The sequence below is a fragment of the Hyla sarda genome, chromosome 4 (genome assembly GCF_029499605.1).
Source record: "Hyla sarda isolate aHylSar1 chromosome 4, aHylSar1.hap1, whole genome shotgun sequence".
In the NCBI taxonomy this organism is placed as follows: Eukaryota; Metazoa; Chordata; class Amphibia; order Anura; family Hylidae; genus Hyla; species Hyla sarda.
Genome location: NC_079192.1, coordinates 43,942,719 through 43,954,859, shown reverse-complemented (window position 1 = coordinate 43,954,859; position 12,141 = coordinate 43,942,719). Strand labels below are relative to the sequence as shown.

The 12,141-nt window shown below is 41.7% G+C and overlaps 14 non-coding genes across 14 annotated transcripts; 8 read left to right on the top strand and 6 right to left on the bottom strand.

Moving 5' to 3' along the window:
* Positions 1-1,030: 1,030 nt before the first annotated feature.
* On the top strand, positions 1,031-1,102 carry TRNAE-UUC (transfer RNA glutamic acid (anticodon UUC)). Its single transcript has one exon. It is a non-coding gene; the product is annotated as a tRNA-Glu (tRNA).
* A 1,109-nt stretch (positions 1,103-2,211) lies between these two features.
* TRNAE-UUC (transfer RNA glutamic acid (anticodon UUC)) lies at positions 2,212-2,283 on the top strand. The gene has a single exon. It is a non-coding gene; the product is annotated as a tRNA-Glu (tRNA).
* A 483-nt stretch (positions 2,284-2,766) lies between these two features.
* TRNAM-CAU (transfer RNA methionine (anticodon CAU)) lies at positions 2,767-2,839 on the bottom strand. The gene has a single exon. It is a non-coding gene; the product is annotated as a tRNA-Met (tRNA).
* A 116-nt stretch (positions 2,840-2,955) lies between these two features.
* TRNAE-UUC (transfer RNA glutamic acid (anticodon UUC)) lies at positions 2,956-3,027 on the top strand. The gene has a single exon. It is a non-coding gene; the product is annotated as a tRNA-Glu (tRNA).
* A 921-nt stretch (positions 3,028-3,948) lies between these two features.
* TRNAM-CAU (transfer RNA methionine (anticodon CAU)) lies at positions 3,949-4,021 on the bottom strand. Its single transcript has one exon. It is a non-coding gene; the product is annotated as a tRNA-Met (tRNA).
* Positions 4,022-4,135: 114 nt separating this feature from the next.
* Positions 4,136-4,207, top strand: TRNAE-UUC (transfer RNA glutamic acid (anticodon UUC)). The gene has a single exon. It is a non-coding gene; the product is annotated as a tRNA-Glu (tRNA).
* Positions 4,208-4,989: 782 nt separating this feature from the next.
* TRNAM-CAU (transfer RNA methionine (anticodon CAU)) lies at positions 4,990-5,062 on the bottom strand. Its single transcript has one exon. It is a non-coding gene; the product is annotated as a tRNA-Met (tRNA).
* Positions 5,063-5,176: 114 nt separating this feature from the next.
* On the top strand, positions 5,177-5,248 carry TRNAE-UUC (transfer RNA glutamic acid (anticodon UUC)). The gene has a single exon. It is a non-coding gene; the product is annotated as a tRNA-Glu (tRNA).
* A 923-nt stretch (positions 5,249-6,171) lies between these two features.
* TRNAM-CAU (transfer RNA methionine (anticodon CAU)) lies at positions 6,172-6,244 on the bottom strand. Its single transcript has one exon. It is a non-coding gene; the product is annotated as a tRNA-Met (tRNA).
* A 2,187-nt stretch (positions 6,245-8,431) lies between these two features.
* TRNAE-UUC (transfer RNA glutamic acid (anticodon UUC)) lies at positions 8,432-8,503 on the top strand. Its single transcript has one exon. It is a non-coding gene; the product is annotated as a tRNA-Glu (tRNA).
* Positions 8,504-10,169: 1,666 nt separating this feature from the next.
* TRNAM-CAU (transfer RNA methionine (anticodon CAU)) lies at positions 10,170-10,242 on the bottom strand. Its single transcript has one exon. It is a non-coding gene; the product is annotated as a tRNA-Met (tRNA).
* A 115-nt stretch (positions 10,243-10,357) lies between these two features.
* On the top strand, positions 10,358-10,429 carry TRNAE-UUC (transfer RNA glutamic acid (anticodon UUC)). The gene has a single exon. It is a non-coding gene; the product is annotated as a tRNA-Glu (tRNA).
* A 921-nt stretch (positions 10,430-11,350) lies between these two features.
* TRNAM-CAU (transfer RNA methionine (anticodon CAU)) lies at positions 11,351-11,423 on the bottom strand. Its single transcript has one exon. It is a non-coding gene; the product is annotated as a tRNA-Met (tRNA).
* A 114-nt stretch (positions 11,424-11,537) lies between these two features.
* TRNAE-UUC (transfer RNA glutamic acid (anticodon UUC)) lies at positions 11,538-11,609 on the top strand. Its single transcript has one exon. It is a non-coding gene; the product is annotated as a tRNA-Glu (tRNA).
* The last annotated feature ends 532 nt before the right edge of the window (positions 11,610-12,141 follow it).

Sequence of the window (12,141 nt, the reverse complement as noted above, 5' to 3'; positions counted from 1 at the left end):
GGTATAGCGGTTAGGATTCCTGGTTTTCACCCAGGCGGCCCGGGTTTGACTCCCGGTATGGGAATGTGTTTTTTTTATAAACTTGCAGGCAAGTTCAAAGGAGGGTGAGGTCATTTGAAAGTGAAGCGGACGGAGTTCTAGTTGGTCTTTGTGGGTGAAAAGAAAGAAATCGGAACACATCTGTTGTTAGCCATTTATTATATCCATTTTCTCAAGATCCCACTTGGCTTCAAAGCTAAACTCATCCCCATCTCCACTTTCTAACTCTATGATGCTAAGGAAGTCAACCAAACCTCATGGCAAAAGATGGAAAAATTGCCTGGTGTGAGGATTAAACTCACAGTTTTCAGATTATTAAATTCATAGGCCGACCAGATCACTGCAGAGTTAAGCAGCTGGAGTTGGAGTTGTACTTTGTGGATGGAAAAAGAAAATCATTACCCCACAGCTTTAAGCCATTCATTTGGTCCACTTGCCTTCTAAGCTAAACTCATGCCCATCTCTTAAGGAATTCAGCAAAACCTCATGGCTAAAGACAAGAAAATTGCCCAGTTGTGTCTCTCATGGCTAAAGACAAGAAGTCAACCAAACCTCATGGCAAAAGATGGAAAAATTGCCCAAAGTGAGGATCAAACTCACAGTTTTCAGATTATTAAATTCATAGGCCGACCAGATCACTGCAGAGTTAAGCAGCTGGAGTTGGAGTTGTTCTTTGTGGATGAAAAAAGAAAATCATTACCCCACAGCTTTAAGCCATTCATTTGGTCCACTTGCCTTCTAAGCTAAACTCATGCCCATCTCTTAAGGAAATCAACAAAACCTCATGGCTAAAGCCAAGAAAAATTGCCCCGTGTGAGGATGGAACTCATGACCTTCAGATTATGAGACTGACGTGCTACCTACTGCGCTAACGAGGCAAGTGGCATGGTGGTATGATCCAGTGCCAAGCGGATAATTCAAAAGAATACAAATTTTAGATCACTTTTTTACTTTTTTTTTCCTCATACAAAAAAACTGTGGCAGAAGCAGGTCCCATATGGTCTAGCGGTTAGGATTCCTGGTTTTCACCCAGGCGGCCCGGGTTCGACTCCCGGTATGGGAATGTGTTTTTTTTATAAACTTGCAGGCAAGTTCAAAGGAGGGTGAGGTCATTTGAAAGTGAAGCGGACGGAGTTCTAGTTGGTCTTTGTGGGTGAAAAGAAAGAAATCGGAACACATCTGTTGTTAGCCATTTATTATATCCATTTTCTCAAGATCCCACTTGGCTTCAAAGCTAAACTCATCCCCATCTCCACTTTCTAACTCTATGATGCTAAGGAAGTCAACCAAACCTCGTGGCAAAAGATGGAAAAATTGCCTGGTGTGAGGATTAAACTCACAGTTTTCAGATTATTAAATTCATAGGCCGACCAGATCACTGCAGAGTTAAGCAGCTGGAGTTGGAGTTGTACTTTGTGGATGGAAAAAGAAAATCATTACCCCACAGCTTTAAGCCATTCATTTGGTCCACTTGCCTTCTAAGCTAAACTCATGCCCATCTCTTAAGGAATTCAGCAAAACCTCATGGCTAAAGACAAGAAAATTGCCCAGTTTTGTCTCTCATGGCTAAAGACAAGAAGTCAACCAAACCTCATGGCAAAAGATGGAAAAATTACCTTCTAAGCTAAACTCATGCCCATCTCTTAAGGAAATCAACAAAACCTCATGGCTAAAGACAAGAAAATTGCCCAGTTTTGTCTCTCATGGCTAAAGACAAGAAGTCAACCAAACCTCATGGCAAAAGATGGAAAAATTGCCCGGTGTGGGAATCAAACTCACAGTTTTCAGATTATTAAATTCATAGGCCGACCAGATCACTGCAGAGTTATGCAGCTGGAGTTGGAGTTGTTCTTTGTGGATGAAAAAAGAAAATCATTACCCCACAGCTTTAAGCCATTCATTTGGTCCACTTGCCTTCTAAGCTAAACTCATGCCCATCTCTTAAGGAAATCAACAAAACCTCATGGCTAAAGCCAAGAAAAATTGCCCCGTGTGAGGATTGAACTCACGACCTCCAGATTATGAGACTGACGGGCTACCTACTGCGCTAACGAGGCAAGTGGCATGGTGGTATGATCCAGTGCCAAGCTGATAATTCAAAAGAATACAAATTTTAGATCACTTTTTTACTTTTTTTTTTTCCTCATACAAAAAAACTGTGGCAGAAGCAGGTCCCATATGGTCTAGCGGTTAGGATTCCTGGTTTTCACCCAGGCGGCCCGGGTTCGACTCCCGGTATGGGAATGTGTTTTTTTTAATAAACTTGCAGGCAAGTTCAAAGGAGGGTGAGGTCATTGGAAAGTGAAGCGGATGGAGTTGTAGTTGGTCTTTGTGGGTGAAAAGAAAGAATTCGGAACACATCTGTTGTTAGCCATTTATTATATCGATTTTCTCAAGATCCCACTTGGCTTCAAAGCTAAACTCATCCCCATCTCCACTTTCTAACTCTATGATGCTAAGGAAGTCAACCAAACCTCATGGCAAAAGATGGAAAAATTGCCTGGTGTGAGGATTAAACTCACAGTTTTCAGATTATTAAATTCATAGGCCGACCAGATCACTGCAGAGTTAAGCAGCTGGAGTTGGAGTTGTTCTTTGTGGATGAAAAAAGAAAATCATTACCCCACAGCTTTAAGCCATTCATTTGGTCCACTTGCCTTCTAAGCTAAACTCATGCCCATCTCTTAAGGAAATCAACAAAACCTCATGGCTAAAGCCAAGAAAAATTGCCCCGTGTGAGGATTGAACTCACGACCTTCAGATTATGAGACTGACGCGCTACCTACTACGCTAACGAGGCAAGTGGCATGGTGGTATGATCCAGTGCCAAGCGGATAATTCAAAAGAATACAAATTTTAGATCACTTTTTTCCTTTTTTTTTTTTCCTCCAACAAAAAAACTGTGGCAGAAGCAGGTCCCATATGGTCTAGCGGTTAGGATTCCTGGTTTTCACCCAGGCGGCCCGGGTTCGACTCCCGGTATGGGAATGTGTTTTTTTTATAAACTTGCAGGCAAGTTCAAAGGAGGGTGAGGTCATTTGAAAGTGAAGCGGACGGAGTTCTAGTTGGTCTTTGTGGGTGAAAAGAAAGAAATCGGAACACATTTGTTGTTAGCCATTTATTATATCCATTTTCTCAAGATCCCACTTGGCTTCAAAGCTAAACTCATCCCCATCTCCACTTTCTAACTCTATGATGCTAAGGAAGTCAACCAAACCTCATGGCAAAAGATGGAAAAATTGCCTGGTGTGAGGATTAAACTCACAGTTTTCAGATTATTAAATTCATAGGCCGACCAGATCACTGCAGAGTTAAGCAGCTGAAGTTGGAGTTGTACTTTGTGGATGGAAAAAGAAAATCATTACCCCACAGCTTTAAGCCATTCATTTGGTCCACTTGCCTTCTAAGCTAAACTCATGCCCATCTCTTAAGGAATTCAGCAAAACCTCATGGCTAAAGACAAGAAAATTGCCCAGTTTTGTCTCTCATGGCTAAAGACAAGAAGTCAACCAAACCTCATGGCAAAAGATGGAAAAATTACCTTCTAAGCTAAACTCATGCCCATCTCTTAAGGAAATCAACAAAACCTCATGGCTAAAGACAAGAAAATTGCCCAGTTTTGTCTCTCATGGCTAAAGACAAGAAGTCAACCAAACCTCATGGCAAAAGATGGAAAAATTGCCCGGTGTGGGAATCAAACTCACAGTTTTCAGATTATTAAAATCATAGGCCGACCAGATCACTGCAGAGTTAAGCAGCTGGAGTTGGAGTTGTTCTTTGTGGATGAAAAAAGAAAATCCTTACCCCACAGCTTTAAGCCATTCATTCGGTCCACTTGCCTTCTAAGCTAAACTCATACCCATCTCTTAAGGAAATCAACAAAACCTCATGGCTAAAGCCAAGAACAATTGCCCCGTGTGAGGATCGAACTCACGACCTTCAGATTATGAGACTGACGCGCTACCTACTGCGCTAACGAAGCAAGTGGCATGGTGGTATGATCCAGTGCCAAGCGGATAATTCAAAAGAATACAAATTTTAGATAACTTTTTTACTTTTTTTTTTCCTCATACAAAAAAACTGTGGCTGAAGCAGGTCCCATATGGTCTAGCGGTTAGGATTCCTGGTTTTCACCCAGGCGGCCCGGGTTCGACTCCCGGTATGGGAATGTGTGTTTTTTTTATAAACTTGCAGGCAAGTTCAAAGGAGGGTGAGGTCATTTGAAAGTGAAGCGGACGGAGTTCTAGTTGGTCTTTGTGGGTGAAAAGAAAGAAATCGGAACACATCTGTTGTTAGCCATTTATTATACCCATTTTCTCAAGATCCCACTTGGCTTCAAAGCTAAACTCATCCCCATCTCCACTTTCTAACTCTATGATGCTAAGGAAGTCAACCAAACCTCATGGCAAAAGATGGAAAAATTGCCTGGTGTGAGGATTAAACTCACAGTTTTCAGATTATTAAATTCATAGGCCGACCAGATCACTGCAGAGTTAAGCAGCTGGAGTTGGAGTTGTACTTTGTGGATGGAAAAAGAAAATCATTACCCCACAGCTTTAAGCCATTCATTTGGTCCACTTGCCTTCTAAGCTAAACTCATGCCCATCTCTTAAGGAATTCAGCAAAACCTCATGGCTAAAGACAAGAAAATTGCCCAGTTGTGTCTCTCATGGCTAAAGACAAGAAGTCAACCAAACCTCATGGCAAAAGATGGAGAAATTGCCCAAAGTGAGGATCAAACTCACAGTTTTCAGATTATTAAATTCATAGGCCGACCAGATCACTGCAGAGTTAAGCAGCTGGAGTTGGAGTTGTTCTTTGTGGATGAAAAAAGAAAATCCTTACCCCACAGCTTTAAGCCATTCATTTGGTCCACTTGCCTTCTAAGCTAAACTCATGCCCATCTCTTAAGGAAATCAACAAAACCTCATGGCTAAAGCCAAGAAAAATTGCCCCGTGTGAGGATCGAACTCACGACCTTCAGATTATGAGACTGACGCGCTACCTACTGCGCTAACGAAGCAAGTGGCATGGTGGTATGATCCAGTGCCAAGCGGATAATTCAAAAGAATACAAATTTTAGATCACTTTTTTACTTTTTTTTTTCCTCATACAAAAAAACTGTGGCAGAAGCAGGTCCCATATGGTCTAGCGGTTAGGATTCCTGGTTTTCACCCAGGCGGCCCGGGTTCGACTCCCGGTATGGGAATGTGTGTTTTTTTTATAAACTTGCAGGCAAGTTCAAAGGAGGGTGAGGTCATTTGAAAGTGAAGCGGACGGAGTTCTAGTTGGTCTTTGTGGGTGAAAAGAAAGAAATCGGAACACATCTGTTGTTAGCCATTTATTATATCCATTTTCTCAAGATCCCACTTGGCTTCAAAGCTAAACTCATACCCATCTCCACTTTCTAACTCTATGATGCTAAGGAAGTCAACCAAACCTCGTGGCAAAAGATGGAAAAATTGCCTGGTGTGAGGATTAAACTCACAGTTTTCAGATTATTAAATTCATAGGCCAACCAGATCACTGCAGAGTTAAGCAGCTGGAGTTAGAGTTGTACTTTGTGGATGGAAAAAGAAAATCATTACCCCACAGCTTTAAGCCATTCATTTGGTCCACTTGCCTTCTAAGCTAAACTCATGCCCATCTCTTAAGGAATTCAGCAAAACCTCATGGCTAAAGACAAGAAAATTGCCCAGTTTTGTCTCTCATGGCTAAAGACAAGAAGTCAACCAAACCTCATGGCAAAAGATGGAAAAATTACCTTCTAAGCTAAACTCATGCCCATCTCTTACGGAAATCAACAAAACCTCATGGCTAAAGACAAGAAAATTGCCCAGTTTTGTCTCTCATGGCTAAAGACAAGAAGTCAACCAAACCTCATGGCAAAAGATGGAAAAATTGCCCAAAGTGAGGATCAAACTCACAGTTTTCAGATTATTAAATTCATAGGCCGACCAGATCACTGCAGAGTTAAGCAGCTGGAGTTGGAGTTGTTCTTTGTAGATGAAAAAAGAAAATCCTTACCCCACAGCTTTAAGCCATTCATTTGGTCCACTTGCCTTCTAAGCTAAACTCATGCCCATCTCTTAAGGAAATCAACAAAACCTCATGGATAAAGCCAAGAAAAATTGCCCCGTGTGAGGATCGAACTCACGACCTTCTGATTATGAGACTGACGCGCTACCTACTGCGCTAACGAGGCAAGTGGCATGGTGCTGTGATCCAGTGCCAAGCGGATAATTCAAAAGAATACAAATTTTGGATCACTTTTTTACTTTTTTTTCCTCATACAAAAAAACTGTGGCAGAAGCAGGTTCCATATGGTATAGCGGTTAGGATTCCTGGTTTTCACCCAGGCGGCCCGGGTTTGACTCCCGGTATGGGAATGTGTTTTTTTTATAAACTTGCAGGCAAGTTCAAAGGAGGGTGAGGTCATTTGAAAGTGAAGCGGACGGAGTTCTAGTTGGTCTTTGTGGGTGAAAAGAAAGAAATCGGAACACATCTGTTGTTAGCCATTTATTATATCCATTTTCTCAAGATCCCACTTGGCTTCAAAGCTAAACTCATCCCCATCTCCACTTTCTAACTCTATGATGCTAAGGAAGTCAACCAAACCTCATGGCAAAAGATGGAAAAATTGCCTGGTGTGAGGATTAAACTCACAGTTTTCAGATTATTAAATTCATAGGCCGACCAGATCACTGCAGAGTTAAGCAGCTGGAGTTGGAGTTGTACTTTGTGGATGGAAAAAGAAAATCATTACCCCACAGCTTTAAGCCATTCATTTGGTCCACTTGCCTTCTAAGCTAAACTCATGCCCATCTCTTAAGGAATTCAGCAAAACCTCATGGCTAAAGACAAGAAAATTGCCCAGTTGTGTCTCTCATGGCTAAAGACAAGAAGTCAACCAAACCTCATGGCAAAAGATGGAAAAATTGCCCAAAGTGAGGATCAAACTCACAGTTTTCAGATTATTAAATTCATAGGCCGACCAGATCACTGCAGAGTTAAGCAGCTGGAGTTGGAGTTGTTCTTTGTGGATGAAAAAAGAAAATCCTTACCCCACAGCTTTAAGCCATTCATTTGGTCCACTTGCCTTCTAAGCTAAACTCATGCCCATCTCTTAAGGAAATCAACAAAACCTCATGGATAAAGCCAAGAAAAATTGCCCCGTGTGAGGATCGAACTCACGACCTTCTGATTATTAGACTGACGCGCTACCTACTGCGCTAACGAGGCAAGTGGCATGGTGCTGTGATCCAGTGCCAAGCGGATAATTCAAAAGAATACAAATTTTAGATCACTTTTTTACTTTTTTTTCCTCATACAAAAAAACTGTGGCAGAAGCAGGTTCCATATGGTATAGCGGTTAGGATTCCTGGTTTTCACCCAGGCGGCCCGGGTTTGACTCCCGGAATGGGAATGTGTTTTTTTTATAAACTTGCAGGCAAGTTCAAAGGAGGGTGAGGTCATTTGAAAGTGAAGCGGACGGAGTTCTAGTTGGTCTTTGTGGGTGAAAAGAAAGAAATCGGAACACATCTGTTGTTAGCCATTTATTATATCCATTTTCTCAAGATCCCACTTGGCTTCAAAGCTAAACTCATCCCCATCTCCACTTTCTAACTCTATGATGCTAAGGAAGTCAACCAAACCTCATGGCAAAAGATGGAAAAATTGCCTGGTGTGAGGATTAAACTCACAGTTTTCAGATTATTAAATTCATAGGCCGACCAGATCACTGCAGAGTTAAGCAGCTGGAGTTGGAGTTGTACTTTGTGGATGGAAAAAGAAAATCATTACCCCACAGCTTTAAGCCATTCATTTGGTCCACTTGCCTTCTAAGCTAAACTCATGCCCATCTCTTAAGGAATTCAGCAAAACCTCATGGCTAAAGACAAGAAAATTGCCCAGTTGTGTCTCTCATGGCTAAAGACAAGAAGTCAACCAAACCTCATGGCAAAAGATGGAAAAATTGCCCAAAGTGAGGATCAAACTCACAGTTTTCAGATTATTAAATTCATAGGCCGACCAGATCACTGCAGAGTTAAGCAGCTGGAGTTGGAGTTGTTCTTTGTTGATGAAAAAAGAAAATCATTACCCCACAGCTTTAAGCCATTCATTTGGTCCACTTGCCTTCTAAGCTAAACTCATGCCCATCTCTTAAGGAAATCAACAAAACCTCATGGCTAAAGCCAAGAAAAATTGCCCCGTGTGAGGATCGAACTCATGACCTTCAGATTATGAGACTGACGTGCTACCTACTGCGCTAACGAGGCAAGTGGCATGGTGGTATGATCCAGTGCCAAGCGGATAATTCAAAAGAATACAAATTTTAGATCACTTTTTTACTTTTTTTTTCCTCATACAAAAAAACTGTGGCAGAAGCAGGTCCCATATGGTCTAGCGGTTAGGATTCCTGGTTTTCACCCAGGCGGCCCGGGTTCGACTCCCGGTATGGGAATGTGTTTTTTTTATAAACTTGCAGGCAAGTTCAAAGGAGGGTGAGGTCATTTGAAAGTGAAGCGGACGGAGTTCTAGTTGGTCTTTGTGGGTGAAAAGAAAGAAATCGGAACACATCTGTTGTTAGCCATTTATTATATCCATTTTCTCAAGATCCCACTTGGCTTCAAAGCTAAACTCATCCCCATCTCCACTTTCTAACTCTATGATGCTAAGGAAGTCAACCAAACCTCGTGGCAAAAGATGGAAAAATTGCCTGGTGTGAGGATTAAACTCACAGTTTTCAGATTATTAAATTCATAGGCCGACCAGATCACTGCAGAGTTAAGCAGCTGGAGTTGGAGTTGTACTTTGTGGATGGAAAAAGAAAATCATTACCCCACAGCTTTAAGCCATTCATTTGGTCCACTTGCCTTCTAAGCTAAACTCATGCCCATCTCTTAAGGAATTCAGCAAAACCTCATGGCTAAAGACAAGAAAATTGCCCAGTTTTGTCTCTCATGGCTAAAGACAAGAAGTCAACCAAACCTCATGGCAAAAGATGGAAAAATTACCTTCTAAGCTAAACTCATGCCCATCTCTTAAGGAAATCAACAAAACCTCATGGCTAAAGACAAGAAAATTGCCCAGTTTTGTCTCTCATGGCTAAAGACAAGAAGTCAACCAAACCTCATGGCAAAAGATGGAAAAATTGCCCGGTGTGGGAATCAAACTCACAGTTTTCAGATTATTAAATTCAGAGGCCGACCAGATCACTGCAGAGTTATGCAGCTGGAGTTGGAGTTGTTCTTTGTGGATGAAAAAAGAAAATCATTACCCCACAGCTTTAAGCCATTCATTTGGTCCACTTGCCTTCTAAGCTAAACTCATGCCCATCTCTTAAGGAAATCAACAAAACCTCATGGCTAAAGCCAAGAAAAATTGCCCTGTGTGAGGATTGAACTCACGACCTTCAGATTATGAGACTGACGGGCTACCTACTGCGCTAACGAGGCAAGTGGCATGGTGGTATGATCCAGTGCCAAGCTGATAATTCAAAAGAATACAAATTTTAGATCACTTTTTTACTTTTTTTTTTGTTCCTCAAACAAAAAAACAGTGGCAGAAGTAGGTCCCATATGGTCTAGCGGTTAGGATTCCTGGTTTTCACCCAGGCGGCCTGGGTTCGACTCCCGGTATCGGAATTTTTTTTTTTTAATAAACTTGCAGGCAAGTTCAAAGGAGGGTGAGGTCATTGGAAAGTGAAGCGGATGGAGTTGTAGTTGGTCTTTGTGGGTGAAAAGAAAGAAATCGGAACACATCTGTTGTTAGCCATTTATTATATCGATTTTCTCAAGATCCCACTTGGCTTCAAAGCTAAACTCATCCCCATCTCCACTTTCTAACTCTATGATGCTAAGGAAGTCAACCAAACCTCATGGCAAAAGATGGAAAAATTGCCTGGTGTGAGGATTAAACTCACAGTTTTCAGATTATTAAATTCATAGGCCGACCAGATCACTGCAGAGTTAAGCAGCTGGAGTTGGAGTTGTTCTTTGTGGATGAAAAAAGAAAATCATTACCCCACAGCTTTAAGCCATTCATTTGGTCCACTTGCCTTCTAAGCTAAACTCATGCCCATCTCTTAAGGAAATCAACAAAACCTCATGGCTAAAGCCAAGAAAAATTGCCCCGTGTGAGGATTGAACTCACGACCTTCAGATTATGAGACTGACGCGCTACCTACTACGCTAACGAGGCAAGTGGCATGGTGGTATGATCCAGTGCCAAGCGGATAATTCAAAAGAATACAAATTTTAGATCACTTTTTTACTTTTTTTTTTTCCTCCAACAAAAAAACTGTGGCAGAAGCAGGTCCCATATGGTCTAGCGGTTAGGATTCCTGGTTTTCACCCAGGCGGCCCGGGTTCGACTCCCGGTATGGGAATGTGTTTTTTTTATAAACTTGCAGGCAAGTTCAAAGGAGGGTGAGGTCATTTGAAAGTGAAGCGGACGGAGTTCTAGTTGGTCTTTGTGGGTGAAAAGAAAGAAATCGGAACACATCTGTTGTTAGCCATTTATTATATCCATTTTCTCAAGATCCCACTTGGCTTCAAAGCTAAACTCATCCCCATCTCCACTTTCTAACTCTATGATGCTAAGGAAGTCAACCAAACCTCATGGCAAAAGATGGAAAAATTGCCTGGTGTGAGGATTAAACTCACAGTTTTCAGATTATTAAATTCATAGGCCGACCAGATCACTGCAGAGTTAAGCAGCTGAAGTTGGAGTTGTACTTTGTGGATGGAAAAAGAAAATCATTACCCCACAGCTTTAAGCCATTCATTTGGTCCACTTGCCTTCTAAGCTAAACTCATGCCCATCTCTTAAGGAATTCAGCAAAACCTCATGGCTAAAGACAAGAAAATTGCCCAGTTTTGTCTCTCATGGCTAAAGACAAGAAGTCAACCAAACCTCATGGCAAAAGATGGAAAAATTACCTTCTAAGCTAAACTCATGCCCATCTCTTAAGGAAATCAACAAAACCTCATGGCTAAAGACAAGAAAATTGCCCAGTTTTGTCTCTCATGGCTAAAGACAAGAAGTCAACCAAACCTCATGGCAAAAGATGGAAAAATTGCCCGGTGTGGGAATCAAACTCACAGTTTTCAGATTATTAAAATCATAGGCCGACCAGATCACTGCAGAGTTAAGCAGCTGGAGTTGGAGTTGTTCTTTGTGGATGAAAAAAGAAAATCATTACCCCACAGCTTTAAGCCATTCATTCGGTCCACTTGCCTTCTAAGCTAAACTCATGCCCATCTCTTAAGGAAATCAACAAAACCTCATGGCTAAAGCCAAGAAAAATTGCCCCGTGTGAGGATCGAACTCACGACCTTCAGATTATGAGACTGACGCGCTACCTACTGCGCCAACGAAGCAAGTGGCATGGTGGTATGATCCAGTGCCAAGCGGATAATTCAAAAGAATACAAATTTTAGATAACTTTTTTACTTTTTTTTTTCCTCATACAAAAAAACTGTGGCAGAAGCAGGTCCCATATGGTCTAGCGGTTAGGATTCCTGGTTTTCACCCAGGCGGCCCGGGTTCGACTCCCGGTATGGGAATGTGTGTTTTTTTTATAAACTTGCAGGCAAGTTCAAAGGAGGGTGAGGTCATTTGAAAGTGAAGCGGACGGAGTTCTAGTTGGTCTTTGTGGGTGAAAAGAAAGAAATCGGAACACATCTGTTGTTAGCCATTTATTATATCCATTTTCTCAAGATCCCACTTGGCTTCAAAGCTAAACTCATCCCCATCTCCACTTTCTAACTCTATGATGCTAAGGAAGTCAACCAAACCTCATGGCAAAAGATGGAAAAATTGCCTGGTGTGAGGATTAAACTCACAGTTTTCAGATTATTAAATTCATAGGCCGACCAGATCACTGCAGAGTTAAGCAGCTGGAGTTGGAGTTGTACTTTGTGGATGGAAAAAGAAAATCATTACCCCACAGCTTTAAGCCATTCATTTGGTCCACTTGCCTTCTAAGCTAAACTCATGCCCATCTCTTAAGGAATTCAGCAAAACCTCATGGCTAAAGACAAGAAAATTGCCCAGTTGTGTCTCTCATGGCTAAAGACAAGAAGTCAACCAAACCTC